The sequence below is a fragment of the Lampetra planeri genome, chromosome 3, assembly GCF_965212315.1.
Source record: "Lampetra planeri chromosome 3, kcLamPlan1.2.h2, whole genome shotgun sequence".
Lineage (NCBI taxonomy): Eukaryota > Metazoa > Chordata > Hyperoartia > Petromyzontiformes > Petromyzontidae > Lampetra > Lampetra planeri.
Window position 1 is genome coordinate 399,807 of NC_136109.1, and position 13,697 is coordinate 413,503.

Here is a 13,697-nt window from a genome sequence, read left to right on the forward strand (position 1 = left end):
ATCCCGCGGACTCCGCGGCGATACCTCGTGGGGGCAACCCAGGCGAGGTGCTCCAGTCAACCCGGGACGGGGACTGGCACCCCGGGGGGCTATGTGGTGCCACAGCGACGGGGCCGCTCGGCCGAGCCAGGGAGCCGCCCGGCTTCCACCGCCGCACTGCCCCCCATCACCCCCCCCACATAAACACGCACCCGCACCCACGTAGGGCCTCGTGGTCGGGTCACCTACCCTGAGTTTTCACCCGAGGGCCCCCTAGGGGGGTTACCCCACGGTTTCTCAGGGCCAGGGAATTGGACAGGACCCTTCCCAGGCCAAGTAACACTGCGGCGCCGTGGGCGGATTTGAGATCGCACGACCACGGCGAGCTCAGAGAGCCCCGCAGTTAGAAACGCATACAAACACAAACACGGGTCAGCAAGGCAGATAGCTGGGATCAGGACCCGGGACGACTGATTGGTCGAAAGTTCAAAGGCCGGCGGGATCGCAAAAGAGCGGGAAATCCTAGGCTCAGGATTGGTCGAGAGACCAAGGCGGTCGGGACGGGGGCTCCTAGCCTTTGATGTGAATAGTTTAAAAGAAAACGCAGGGGCAGTAGGGAACTCTCTTCTTCTGGAGTTTGGACACGGGGTCAGCGACGAAGGAGTCATCGGGCGAGCCGCTAGATTGTCTGCAGGACGATCTGAGCGCCGCAAGGTCACCAAGGACTACAGACGGTATCGTGTTGCGCGCCTTACAACACCTCAGAGCGGAGGGTAGGATCCGTAGGAGAGGGTTAGTTCGGGGTAAGGATGAGTAGGAAAGCGGTTTAGCAGAGAGCGCAGCATAGAATAGGGCTACACGGCACCAGAGTGTGGGTTAGAAGCGCCTTGCTGTCCCGCACACACACACGGGTGGCTCGGTTGGTTAGCAAGGGCTAATAAAATCTCGAGCGTAGTAACAAAACCGTGTTGTTGGGTGTTTTTGGAACGTGGTATTAGCGTGCACTGCATTCGCGAGTGTGTGGTCGTTGTACGCATAAAGGCCGTGGTCTCTGTACGATTGTGCGGGTACGGAGGTGTGTGCGTTAACGCCCGGGGAGAGCACTTTTGGTGTGTTGGCGTGACTACGCAGCCGTGTGAGAGGAGAATCGTCCTTGTCCGATATTTGTGTTGACGTGCACGCGCGAGTGGGGGAGGGGACGAGTCGTCGTGTCGGCGTGTGCCCCGCTTGCGTGCGCTCGTTACTTGCGTAAGCTCTCGGCGTGCGTAATCGGCGTGCCCAAGGTGCGCGATCGTAACGTGGGCGGCCAGCGCGGCGCATAGCGGCGCAGGAGTGGGTATCGCGTGTGGAGCTGTATGCGTGTGTGCGCGCACGTTCACGACGTGTGTAACACAGGTGCGCGATCCTAACGTGAGTGGTCAGGGTTGGGTGAGTGCCGTGCAGAGCTGTGTGTGGGTGTGCGCGTGCGTGGTTATCCATGCCTGCTACGCGGACCCGCGGTGGAGGGGAATCCTCGGGTGACGGCTCCCACACCCTGGGTGAGGAGCCTAGCGGCGGTTCGCTTAGCAGCGGGGGGGCGATTGATGATGTTAGTCCGGCTGTTAGTATTATCGAGGGAGGGATCTCGGGGGCTAGCGACCCCTACACAGCACCTGGTTCACTTTTTTTAACTAAGTGGGTGGCTCTGAAAAGAGCCATTGAGGTGGAGTGAATCGAGCATCGTCCGATCGGATTCACTTCTTTGGCGCAGTCTTCTTGGGCTTGGCCGCGGCCTTCTTGGGCTTGGCCACCTTGGGTTTGGCGGCCTTGGCCTTGACGGTCTTGGGCTTAGCGACCTTGGGCTTCGCAGCCTTGGGCTTGGCTGGGCTCTTCGCCACCTTCTTGGGCTTAACAGCCGACTTCACCTTTTTGGGGCTCTTGGCCGACTTGGCAGCCGCGGGCTTCTTTGCTTTCTTGGGAGACTTCTTGGGCGCGGTCTTCTTGGCTGCCGCGGGCTTCTTCACCTTCTTGGCTGCCGCGGGCTTTTTAGCTGCGGGCTTTGATGTTGACGACTTGGGCTTCGCCTTTGCGGCAGCCTTTTCCTTGTTGAGTTTGAAAGAGCCAGATGCACCGCTGCCCTTCACTTGCGCCACGGCGTCTTTGGCCACGAGCTTCTTGATGGCCAACTTCACGCGGGCATTGTTCTTCTCCACGTCGTATCCTCCGGCAGCAAGCGACTTTTTGAGCGCAGGAAGAGACACGCCGTTCCTCTCCTTGCTGCTGGCCAGAGCCTTGAGGATGAGCTCGGACACGCTGGGGCCGACCTTCTTGGACTTTGGAGCGGCGCGCTTCTTCTTGGGGCTTTTAGGCGCTGAAGTAGCCGCAGCTGGTGGTTGAGCAGGAGCAGTTTCCGCCATCTCAAAACGTCGCTTTTATCGCCTCGCCTCTTTGAAATCGAAATCAGCGCTCTCACGGATTCAAACCGAGCGTCCTCCAGGCCCGAGGTTATTATAGAAGCGGCGTACTGAATGCGGACGTCGCTGAGATCATCCAGCACTCAGATCTAGTGAGGAAGTTGCCATGTGGGGGTCGCTAGCCCCCGAGATCCCTCCCTCGATAATACTAACGGCCGGACTAACATCCTCAATCGCCCCCCCCGCTGCTAAGCGAACCGCCGCTAGGCTCCTCACCCAGGGTGTGGGAGCCGTCACCCGAGGATTCCCCTCCACCGCGGGTCCGCGTAGCAGGCATGGATAACCACGCACGCGCACACCCACACACAGCTCTGCACGGCACTCACCCAACCCTGACCACTCACGTTAGGATCGCGCACCTGTGTTACACACGTCGTGAACGTGCGCGCACACACGCATACAGCTCCACACGCGATACCCACTCCTGCGCCGCTCTGCGCCGCGCTGGCCGCCCACGTTACGATCGCGCACCTTGGGCACGCCGATTACGCACGCCGAGAGCTTACGCAAGTAACGAGCGCACGCAAGCGGGGCACACGCCGACACGACGACTCGTCCCCTCCCCCACTCGCGCGTGCACGTCAACACAAATATCGTACAAGGACGATTCTCCTCTCACACGGCTGCGTAGTCACGCCAACACACCAAAAGTGCTCTCCCCGGGCGTTAACGCACACACCTCCGTACCCGCACAATCGTACAGAGACCACGGCCTTTATGCGTACAACGACCACACACTCGCGAATGCAGTGCACGCTAATACCACGTTCCAAAAACACCCAACAACACGGTTTTGTTACTACGCTCGAGATTTTATTAGCCCTTGCTAACCAACCGAGCCACCCGTGTGTGTGTGCGGGACAGCAAGGCGCTTCTAACCCACACTCTGGTGCCGTGTAGCCCTATTCTATGCTGCGCTCTCTGCTAAACCGCTTTCCTACTCGTCCTTACCCCGAACTAACCCTCTCCTACGGATCCTACCCTCCGCTCTGAGGTGTTGTAAGGCGCGCAACACGATACCGTCTGTAGTCCTTGGTGACCTTGCGGCGCTCAGATCGTCCTGCAGACAATCTAGCGGCTCGCCCGATGACTCCTTCGTCGTTGACCCCGTGTCCAAACTCCAGAAGAAGAGAGTTCCCTACTGCCCCTGCGTTTTCTTTTAAACTATTCACATCAAAGGCTAGGCGCCCCCGTCCCGACCGCCTTGGTCTCTCGACCAATCCTGAGCCTAGGATTTCCCGCTCTTTTGCGATCCCGCCGGCCTTTGAACTTTCGACCAATCAGTCGTCCCGGGTCCTGATCCCAGCTATCTGCCTTGCTGACCCGTGTTTGTGTTTGTATGCGTTTCTAACTGCGGGGCTCTCTGAGCTCGCCGTGGTCGTGCGATCTCAAATCCGCCCACGGCGCCGCAGTGTTACTTGGCCTGGGAAGGGTCCTGTCCAATTCCCTGGCCCTGAGAAACCGTGGGGTAACCCCCCTAGGGGGCCCTCGGGTGAAAACTCAGGGTAGGTGACCCGACCACGAGGCCCTACGTGGGTGCGGGTGCGTGTTTATGTGGGGGGGGTGATGGGGGGCAGTGCGGCGGTGGAAGCCGGGCGGCTCCCTGGCTCGGCCGAGCGGCCCCGTCGCTGTGGCACCACAGCCACCATACTCACTGTGTTTATCACGCCTGCCTTTGGGCTCGATTACTCCCGTAACGTTCATACTTACATGCATATAGTTGATACATTATCACGAAGATTGTGGGGGTCGCTAGCCCCCGAGATCCCTCCCTCGATAATACTAACGGCCGGACTAACATCATCAATCGCCCCCCCCGCTGCTAAGCGAACCGCCGCTAGGCTCCTCACCCAGGGTGTGGGAGCCGTCACCCGAGGATTCCCCTCCACCGCGGGTCCGCGTAGCAGGCATGGATAACCACGCACGCGCACACCCACACACAGCTCTGCACGGCACTCACCCAACCCTGACCACTCACGTTAGGATCGCGCACCTGTGTTACACACGTCGTGAACGTGCGCGCACACACGCATACAGCTCCACACGCGATACCCACTCCTGCGCCGCTCTGCGCCGCGCTGGCCGCCCACGTTACGATCGCGCACCTTGGGCACGCCGATTACGCACGCCGAGAGCTTACGCAAGTAACGAGCGCACGCAAGCGGGGCACACGCCGACACGACGACTCGTCCCCTCCCCCACTCGCGCGTGCACGTCAACACAAATATCGTACAAGGACGATTCTCCTCTCACACGGCTGCGTAGTCACGCCAACACACCAAAAGTGCTCTCCCCGGGCGTTAACGCACACACCTCCGTACCCGCACAATCGTACAGAGACCACGGCCTTTATGCGTACAACGACCACACACTCGCGAATGCAGTGCACGCTAATACCACGTTCCAAAAACACCCAACAACACGGTTTTGTTACTACGCTCGAGATTTTATTAGCCCTTGCTAACCAACCGAGCCACCCGTGTGTGTGTGCGGGACAGCAAGGCGCTTCTAACCCACACTCTGGTGCCGTGTAGCCCTATTCTATGCTGCGCTCTCTGCTAAACCGCTTTCCTACTCGTCCTTACCCCGAACTAACCCTCTCCTACGGATCCTACCCTCCGCTCTGAGGTGTTGTAAGGCGCGCAACACGATACCGTCTGTAGTCCTTGGTGACCTTGCGGCGCTCAGATCGTCCTGCAGACAATCTAGCGGCTCGCCCGATGACTCCTTCGTCGCTGACCCCGTGTCCAAACTCCAGAAGAAGAGAGTTCCCTACTGCCCCTGCGTTTTCTTTTAAACTATTCACATCAAAGGCTAGGAGCCCCCGTCCCGACCGCCTTGGTCTCTCGACCAATCCTGAGCCTAGGATTTCCCGCTCTTTTGCGATCCCGCCGGCCTTTGAACTTTCGACCAATCAGTCATCCCGGGTCCTGATCCCAGCTATCTGCCTTGCTGACCCGTGTTTGTGTTTGTATGCGTTTCTAACTGCGGGGCTCTCTGAGCTCGCCGTGGTCGTGCGATCTCAAATCCGCCCACGGCGCCGCAGTGTTACTTGGCCTGGGAAGGGTCCTGTCCAATTCCCTGGCCCTGAGAAACCGTGGGGTAACCCCCCTAGGGGGCCCTCGGGTGAAAACTCAGGGTAGGTGACCCGACCACGAGGCCCTACGTGGGTGCGGGTGCGTGTTTATGTGGGGGGGGTGATGGGGGGCAGTGCGGCGGTGGAAGCCGGGCGGCTCCCTGGCTCGGCCGAGCGGCCCCGTCGCTGTGGCACCACATAGCCCCCCGGGGTGCCAGTCCCCGTCCCGGGTTGACTGGAGCACCTCGCCTGGGTTGCCCCCACGAGGTATTGCCGCGGGGTCCGCGGGATTCGCCCGGCCCTTGTGGCTGGCCTCGGGGGTGGCGGCTCCGTATCCTGGGGCTCCGGCGGTGGTCTCCTCCTCCATTCCAACGGCTCCCCTCGGTCTCCGGCACCTGCGGGCTGGGGGACAAACTCAGAGGCGGTGGGGTTTAAGGGTCGCCGTCCTCGTCGCCCCCGGCCCCGCCCGGGGCCCCTCGGAGCCCGGGGCTCCGTGGGGCCCATATACTGCGCGAGGCCCCCGGGCACGGGAAGTGGGGGGACCCCGGGGTTTCGGGGTACTTGGACGGCGGGGCTCCCCCCCTCGGGGGCTGCTCGCCACGGCTTCAGTCGGCGGATGTTGACCACCATCTCCTGGCCCCTCTCTCCTCCCTGAATCAGCACCGTCCATGGTGAGATCTGCCGTCTCACAATCCAGGGTCCTCGCCAGTAGGTGGTCAGCTTCCCCACCTGTCCGGCACCGACGCGGGGAGTGTACAGCCACACCTCGGAGCCCGCAGTGTAGAAGGGGGGCTCCATACGGGGTCGGGCGCCCTGCTCTTGCCGCTGGTGCGCGGCCTCTCCGTGCGGGTAGGCTCGGCCCCTGGCCTCTCGCAGGGTCTCCAGCAAGTGCTCCATGGGGTGGCTCCCTTCCTCCCGTTGCGGCGGAGGGACACCGAACAGCAGATCTGCGGGCAGGCGAGACTCGCGACCAAACATCATTAGGAACGGGGTCTGTCCTGTAGATGTGTGAACGGCGGTGGTGTAGGCGAACAGGGCATAGGGGAGGTGTTCGTCCCAGTCCTGTTGATTCGCGGCCGCCATGCGTTTAAGCTTCCCGGCCAGAGTCTGGTTCATCCTCTCTACCATCCCGTTCGCCTGGGGGTGATATGCCGTGGTTCGGTCCTTCTGGATCCCGAACTCTCGGCACAGCGCCTGGAATAGTTCGGCCTCGAATTCACTACCCTGGTCGGTAATGACTCGTTCGGGGATCCCGCACTTAAGTACGTAGTTTTCCACGAAGGCCCGGGCCACTACGAGGGCTGTTTTATCCGGGATAGCCACCGCCACGGGGTAGCGGGTGAAGTACTCCACCGCTACAAGAATATATCGGTTGCCCCGGTGGGATCGTGGAAAGGGCCCCTGCAGGTCGATTCCGACCAACTGATTCGTCCGACTGACTCGGAACGGCCTCAGGGGTACCTGGTACCTCGCCGGCTTTTGCCCACACTGCTGACAGGCCCGGCAGCCCTGCACCCAGGCGGCCACATCTTGCGCTAATTTAGGCCAGAGATACTGGCGACGCAGAGTCTCCCGGGTGCGCCGTTCCCCATCATGGCCCCCGAGCGGGTGGTCGTGTACCAGTCGTAGTAGTTGGGGCCGCACATGGGCGGGAACGCAGATGCACCCCGGCTGCCCAGCGTCGGCCAGTTCCCTCACCACCCCCGTTTTCTACACACAACCGGGCATACAAACCGCTCCAGGGCCCTGGTAGTGCATCCTTCCTCTCTCGCAGTGCCGCCTCCACCGCCGCCAGATCCGGATCCCGCTGCTGGGTTTGTCGCAGCTGCTCGTCGTCCAAGCCCGGGAAGGCGCAGCCGACATCCTCTTGGATCCGCCCGGTTGGGGTGGGATGATCCGTCTGTCCCCGGGCTCCTTCTGCAGGGGTTCCTGCGGCGCACACTGCACTCTCTCTCGGGGGGGGGAGTTTAGTTTCCGCGCGCTCCTTGGGTTCTGCTGCCTGGCGGCAGCGTCCCCCCGTGAAGCACGGGCAGGCGTCTCCCTCCCTCGTCTCAGCGCGCACCGCGGGCCGTCTTGACAAGGCGTCCGCGTTCGCGTGTGTTCGCCCCGCTCGGTACTCGATCTGCAGGTTGTACTCCTGCAGCTGCGCCAGCCATCGAGCCATCTGCCCCCGCGGTTCCTTGAATGTAAGGAGGAACTGCAGTGCATAATGATCGGTGCGCACACGACATTTCCTGCCGTACAAGTACGGTCGGAACTGTTTACACGCGAAAATTACAGCATACAGTTCCTGACGGGTTACACAATAGTTCAGTTCGGCCCCGCTCAGGGTCCGACTGGCGTATGCGATGACCCGCTCCGTCCCACCCTGCACTTGCGACAGCACCGCGCCCAGCCCACTGCTGCAGGCGTCAGTGTCCAAAATAAAATCGGTGGTGAAATCTGGGAAAGCCAAGGTGGGGGTGTGGGTGAGGTGGTCTTTGAGTGTGGTGAAAGCCGTCTGGCAGGCCTCCGACCACTGATAGGGGTTCTTAGGGGAGGTGAGTTGGGTGAGGGGGCGTGCAATCTCACTGAATCCCTTTACAAATCGACGGTAATAAGTGGCGAGTCCCAAGAATGACCTGATCTCCGTCAGGTTCCTCGGCCGCGGCCAATCCACTACGGCACGCACCTTCTCGGGATCGGTGCTCACCCCTGCCTCGCTGACTCGGTGTCCGAGGTACCCCACCTCGCGTTGCGCAATGTAACACTTACGTGGCTTGAGCTTGAGATGGGCTGCTCGCAGTCGCTGGAATACTTCCCGCAGCCTGGACCAGTGTTCGGACAGCGACCTACTGAACACTATTACGTCGTCCAGGTAAATCAGGCACTGTTCCCACTGCAAGCCCCGCATCACCAACTCCATCAACCGCTGGAACGTCGCGGGCGCGTTAGTGAGTCCGAACGGCAACACTCGAAACTCAAACAGGCCCATCGGGGTGGTGAATGCTGTTTTTGGCCGATCCTCCTCCGTCATCTTCACCTGCCAGTAACCGGACGCCAGATCGAGGGTGGAAAAATACCGCGCTCCTGCGAGACTGTCGAAGGTGTCGTCGATGCGTGGGATGGGAAAAGCGTCGCCGAGGGTGACTGCGTTCAATTTTCGGTAATCAACGCAGAACCGAGTCGATCCGTCCTTTTTCGTTACCAGTACCACCGGGGCAGACCAAGGGCTCGCGGAGGGCTGGATTATGTTATCGCGTAGCATATCCGTGACTGCCTCTTTGATCTGGGTCCGTTCAGGCGCGCCCACTCGGTATGCGGGGAGTTTGATGGGTCGGGCTGCACCTGTGTCAATTTGGTGCTTGACCAGGTCGGTCCGGCCCACGTCCGAATCGTGCTCACTGAACACGTCGGCGTACTCCCGCAATAACCCGCGCAGCTGATCGGCCTCCCCCTTAGGTAAGGCTGCCCAAGGCACATGTAACGCATCCTGCAGGGGAACAATCTCGGCTCGGGGGGTCGGGCCGACCCGCCAGGCCAGATCCTGGCTGTCCTCGGGGCGGCCAGGGTCCTCCGCCCAGAGTGCGAACACCGAGTCGTTCGAGTGGCGAGCGTGCAGGGGGTGTACGGTGGCTACCGGGGTGCGTCGTCGTATCATTGCCGGGGTACTGTGTGGGTTAAACACACGTATAAACAGCCGGCCCCCATCTGCGTTTACCAGTGTGGCTGACCCTACCACCCCGTATCGCGATGCCAACTCCGGGTGAGGAGTCAGCATTACCTCGCCCGATGGTCGGTGGGTTGGGTCGGTGGAGAGGGTTGCCACTGGCACCAGCATCTCGGCGAGAGGCCCGATGGTGACGGCCGACACCAGCGTAGCGGCCACGGGTGTGAAGCGTGGGCGATTCGGCTCCCGTCCTAGGAACGGAATCCGCTCCCCGCTGCCCTCCACCGTAGCGCATCGTTGCCGGGGCTGTACGTTAAGTCCCAACTTTTCCAGGAGGTCCGTTCCTGCAATGCACTCGTGGCACAACACACTCGAAACGTAGAATTCCTGTGTGCACACCTGGTTTCCTATGCGGACCTCTAGGGTGGCTCTCCCCAGCAGCCCCATTCCGGCTCCGCTCGCCGTGTGCAGCGCGCGGTCCGGTGCCTGCAGGTGACGCACGTCGACCCCGATCGCGCTGCAGTGCGCTGCGCTCACGAGCGAGGCCACCGCCCCCGTGTCCAGCAGAATTCGGGTACGCACTCCGTGTACCTCCCCTTCCACCAGCGACGTGGCCCCCGTGATCCCCGCCACCAGCTCCCGTAGCCAGTCGCCAGGAGTCACCGTTTCCGTGGGCGTTGTTGTTGGAACCTGTGTGGAGATCACTCGCTCGCCATTATTACCATTACCGTCTATTTGTATCGGGACCGCGTCGATTGCACCCCTAGTTGGTCCGCTCACTAGGAGGCGTTGGAGTTTAACCCCCGCGCCTGCCTAGCTCGGGTGATTTCAGGACAGTCTCTCACTAGATGCCCTCGGCGATCGCACATATAACATGCCCGGGGAGGGGGGGCGGCTCCGTAGTGGGCCCCCCGCCCACTCCCTCCCCCCCCATTACGCCGCTGTCCACCCTCCGCCTCTAGTCGGGCTACCCTCCCAGATAACCCTCCCACCGTGGCGCGTAGGTCCCCCATTTCAGATCGGATGGTCTCAACGGAGGATTGCAATTGGGTCATATTTTTGTTCGTTTCCTCGCGTACCTGGGTTACCTGGCCGGAGACATCCTTTATACCCGTTTGTATACCGGCAACCCATCCCGGGGTTGTCTCGCGGGACACTGGAGGTTCTCTTTCCCGGCCCCTTACCGTCCTCGCGAGCTCCTGTTCCTCCTCCTCGTCTTCCGAGAGCAGGCTCGCAATGGCGCGCTCTCGTCCCAGCCCCCGGAGCTGCGCGCGTTCGCTGTGAATTCTTTCACACTTACGTGCGCGCTCGACAAGGGTGTTAAAGGGAAGACGTGGGCAGCTCATGTCTGGCTGCCACCACGCCGTGCGAGACAGGTACCGCTGGATTTTCTCGGCAGCCAGTTCCTCAATAACCTCAGTTGCGTACCCCGGGCGTGCGATCTTTGTTAACTCGCGCACATCCTCGGCGTAATCACGGAGATCTTCGCCAGGTTGGCGACGGCGCGCCTCTAAGGCCGATTTTGCTTCCTCCTCGTCACGCGTGCCAAAACGCTGATCGAGTCGGCGCATCAGCTCCTCTAGCTGTGTCTGTGCGCTCGCGGGTAACGCTTCTACAAAATCGGCTGCCCGCCCATCAAGATTCATATTAAGTTGACGTACTGCCTGCGCGTCCGTCCATCCATTAATTTCCTTGGCCCCTAAGAGATTGCGGGCGAATGCCTTCCACGAAGGGGCCCCCCGGCCGGTAAATATCAGTCTTATTTTAGCGTGAGGTAACGCGGGGGTCCGTACCGCTTCCGACACCAATTTGTGGGGGTCGCTAGCCCCCGAGATCCCTCCCTCGATAATACTAACGGCCGGACTAACATCATCAATCGCCCCCCCGCTGCTAAGCGAACCGCCGCTAGGCTCCTCACCCAGGGTGTGGGAGCCGTCACCCGAGGATTCCCCTCCACCGCGGGTCCGCGTAGCAGGCATGGATAACCACGCACGCGCACACCCACACACAGCTCTGCACGGCACTCACCCAACCCTGACCACTCACGTTAGGATCGCGCACCTGTGTTACACACGTCGTGAACGTGCGCGCACACACGCATACAGCTCCACACGCGATACCCACTCCTGCGCCGCTCTGCGCCGCGCTGGCCGCCCACGTTACGATCGCGCACCTTGGGCACGCCGATTACGCACGCCGAGAGCTTACGCAAGTAACGAGCGCACGCAAGCGGGGCACACGCCGACACGACGACTCGTCCCCTCCCCCACTCGCGCGTGCACGTCAACACAAATATCGTACAAGGACGATTCTCCTCTCACACGGCTGCGTAGTCACGCCAACACACCAAAAGTGCTCTCCCCGGGCGTTAACGCACACACCTCCGTACCCGCACAATCGTACAGAGACCACGGCCTTTATGCGTACAACGACCACACACTCGCGAATGCAGTGCACGCTAATACCACGTTCCAAAAACACCCAACAACACGGTTTTGTTACTACGCTCGAGATTTTATTAGCCCTTGCTAACCAACCGAGCCACCCGTGTGTGTGTGCGGGACAGCAAGGCGCTTCTAACCCACACTCTGGTGCCGTGTAGCCCTATTCTATGCTGCGCTCTCTGCTAAACCGCTTTCCTACTCGTCCTTACCCCGAACTAACCCTCTCCTACGGATCCTACCCTCCGCTCTGAGGTGTTGTAAGGCGCGCAACACGATACCGTCTGTAGTCCTTGGTGACCTTGCGGCGCTCAGATCGTCCTGCAGACAATCTAGCGGCTCGCCCGATGACTCCTTCGTCGCTGACCCCGTGTCCAAACTCCAGAAGAAGAGAGTTCCCTACTGCCCCTGCGTTTTCTTTTAAACTATTCACATCAAAGGCTAGGAGCCCCCGTCCCGACCGCCTTGGTCTCTCGACCAATCCTGAGCCTAGGATTTCCCGCTCTTTTGCGATCCCGCCGGCCTTTGAACTTTCGACCAATCAGTCGTCCCGGGTCCTGATCCCAGCTATCTGCCTTGCTGACCCGTGTTTGTGTTTGTATGCGTTTCTAACTGCGGGGCTCTCTGAGCTCGCCGTGGTCGTGCGATCTCAAATCCGCCCACGGCGCCGCAGTGTTACTTGGCCTGGGAAGGGTCCTGTCCAATTCCCTGGCCCTGAGAAACCGTGGGGTAACCCCCCTAGGGGGCCCTCGGGTGAAAACTCAGGGTAGGTGACCCGACCACGAGGCCCTACGTGGGTGCGGGTGCGTGTTTATGTGGGGGGGGGTGATGGGGGGCAGTGCGGCGGTGGAAGCCGGGCGGCTCCCTGGCTCGGCCGAGCGGCCCCGTCGCTGTGGCACCACAAGATCACTTCTTTAATGTACGTTACTTATGCAATATACGACAATGCTCACGATATAAATTATAATTCAAAACAAGTGAACAACCAACATTTGGGAGACATTGTTCGGTCAGGGCGAGATATGATGATTGTCGTTTTTCAAAAGTGTTAATGATGAACACTATTTAAAACACACTCGAATGTTTTGCAAGACAAGATGCTTCAACAGACTACTCATATTTAATTCCAACGAAATATTTTCTATTTAAGTTTTGCCTCGCGCGCTCGCGATTCCTCCTCTCGCGCTATGGTGAGGACTGCGCGCCATGCCAACCGTCCCTTGTCACCGAACTTTTAACTGGACGTTTTAATCGAACTTTGAAATTAATAAATATATGGATTTTCAGATGGACAACAAACTGAAGAAAATTACTCAAAATTAACCGACATTAAATAGAAAGTTTAACATGTTACGTGGCAAGAGGTGAGTAGCTCACGCACTGCAGAAGGGTCGCGCGCCTTGAACAAGATCGAGGCACGGTGCACAATTATCACCACTCAAATTCAACTCAAGTGACTCCGCAGTCGAATGTTTAAAGAACATATATAATCTTACGTTTAATGCACCGACAGAGTTGATATTCTAGGAGCGCAGGATGGTTCATGCGATGAGTTGTTTTTACTGCAATAAGTAACACGTATTTACTGCACTAAGTAACACGAATGAGTAATCATTGGAAAGATGTTATTAACCATGTAAAAATATTTAACTACACATATTTGTACCATCTTATTTGACAGGTAATATTATACTTTACCGAGTGTTGACATCCCCAGCGTTTACCAGTACTTTTATGCTTACTATCAGCTAACACTGGCCACAACCCTGAGCTGATGTGCTCATTTGTTCCCTTTTAGCCCCGACACCCCACGCCACTCCCCGGCAACCACATTCAGATATGGCCCCCCCCCCTCTGCCCCCCCCTGATTTATTATTTAAATTATTATTTATATTATTTAAATTATGTATTATTGATGTTTTACCTACGTGACTTTACCGAAAAAAACCTAAGAGTATGAATCATTGCAGTCACGAAAGCTTCAAATCTAGAACGAATGCAAGAATCATTCATTCCACGCGCATGTGAAGAGGAGTCGTAGAATGGTTTATGCACTTCTTTATACTGGTAGCAACGAAGTGGACCAGCCTACAATAGAT

At 59.1% G+C, this 13,697-nt stretch overlaps 1 pseudogene across 1 annotated transcript; it reads right to left on the reverse strand.

The window, feature by feature from the left end:
- Positions 1–1,684: 1,684 nt before the first annotated feature.
- Positions 1,685–2,454, reverse strand: LOC144735545 (histone H1 pseudogene; annotated as a pseudogene). The gene has a single exon (XR_013588647.1). The product of XR_013588647.1 is annotated as a histone H1 pseudogene (transcript).
- Positions 2,455–13,697: the final 11,243 nt, after the last annotated feature.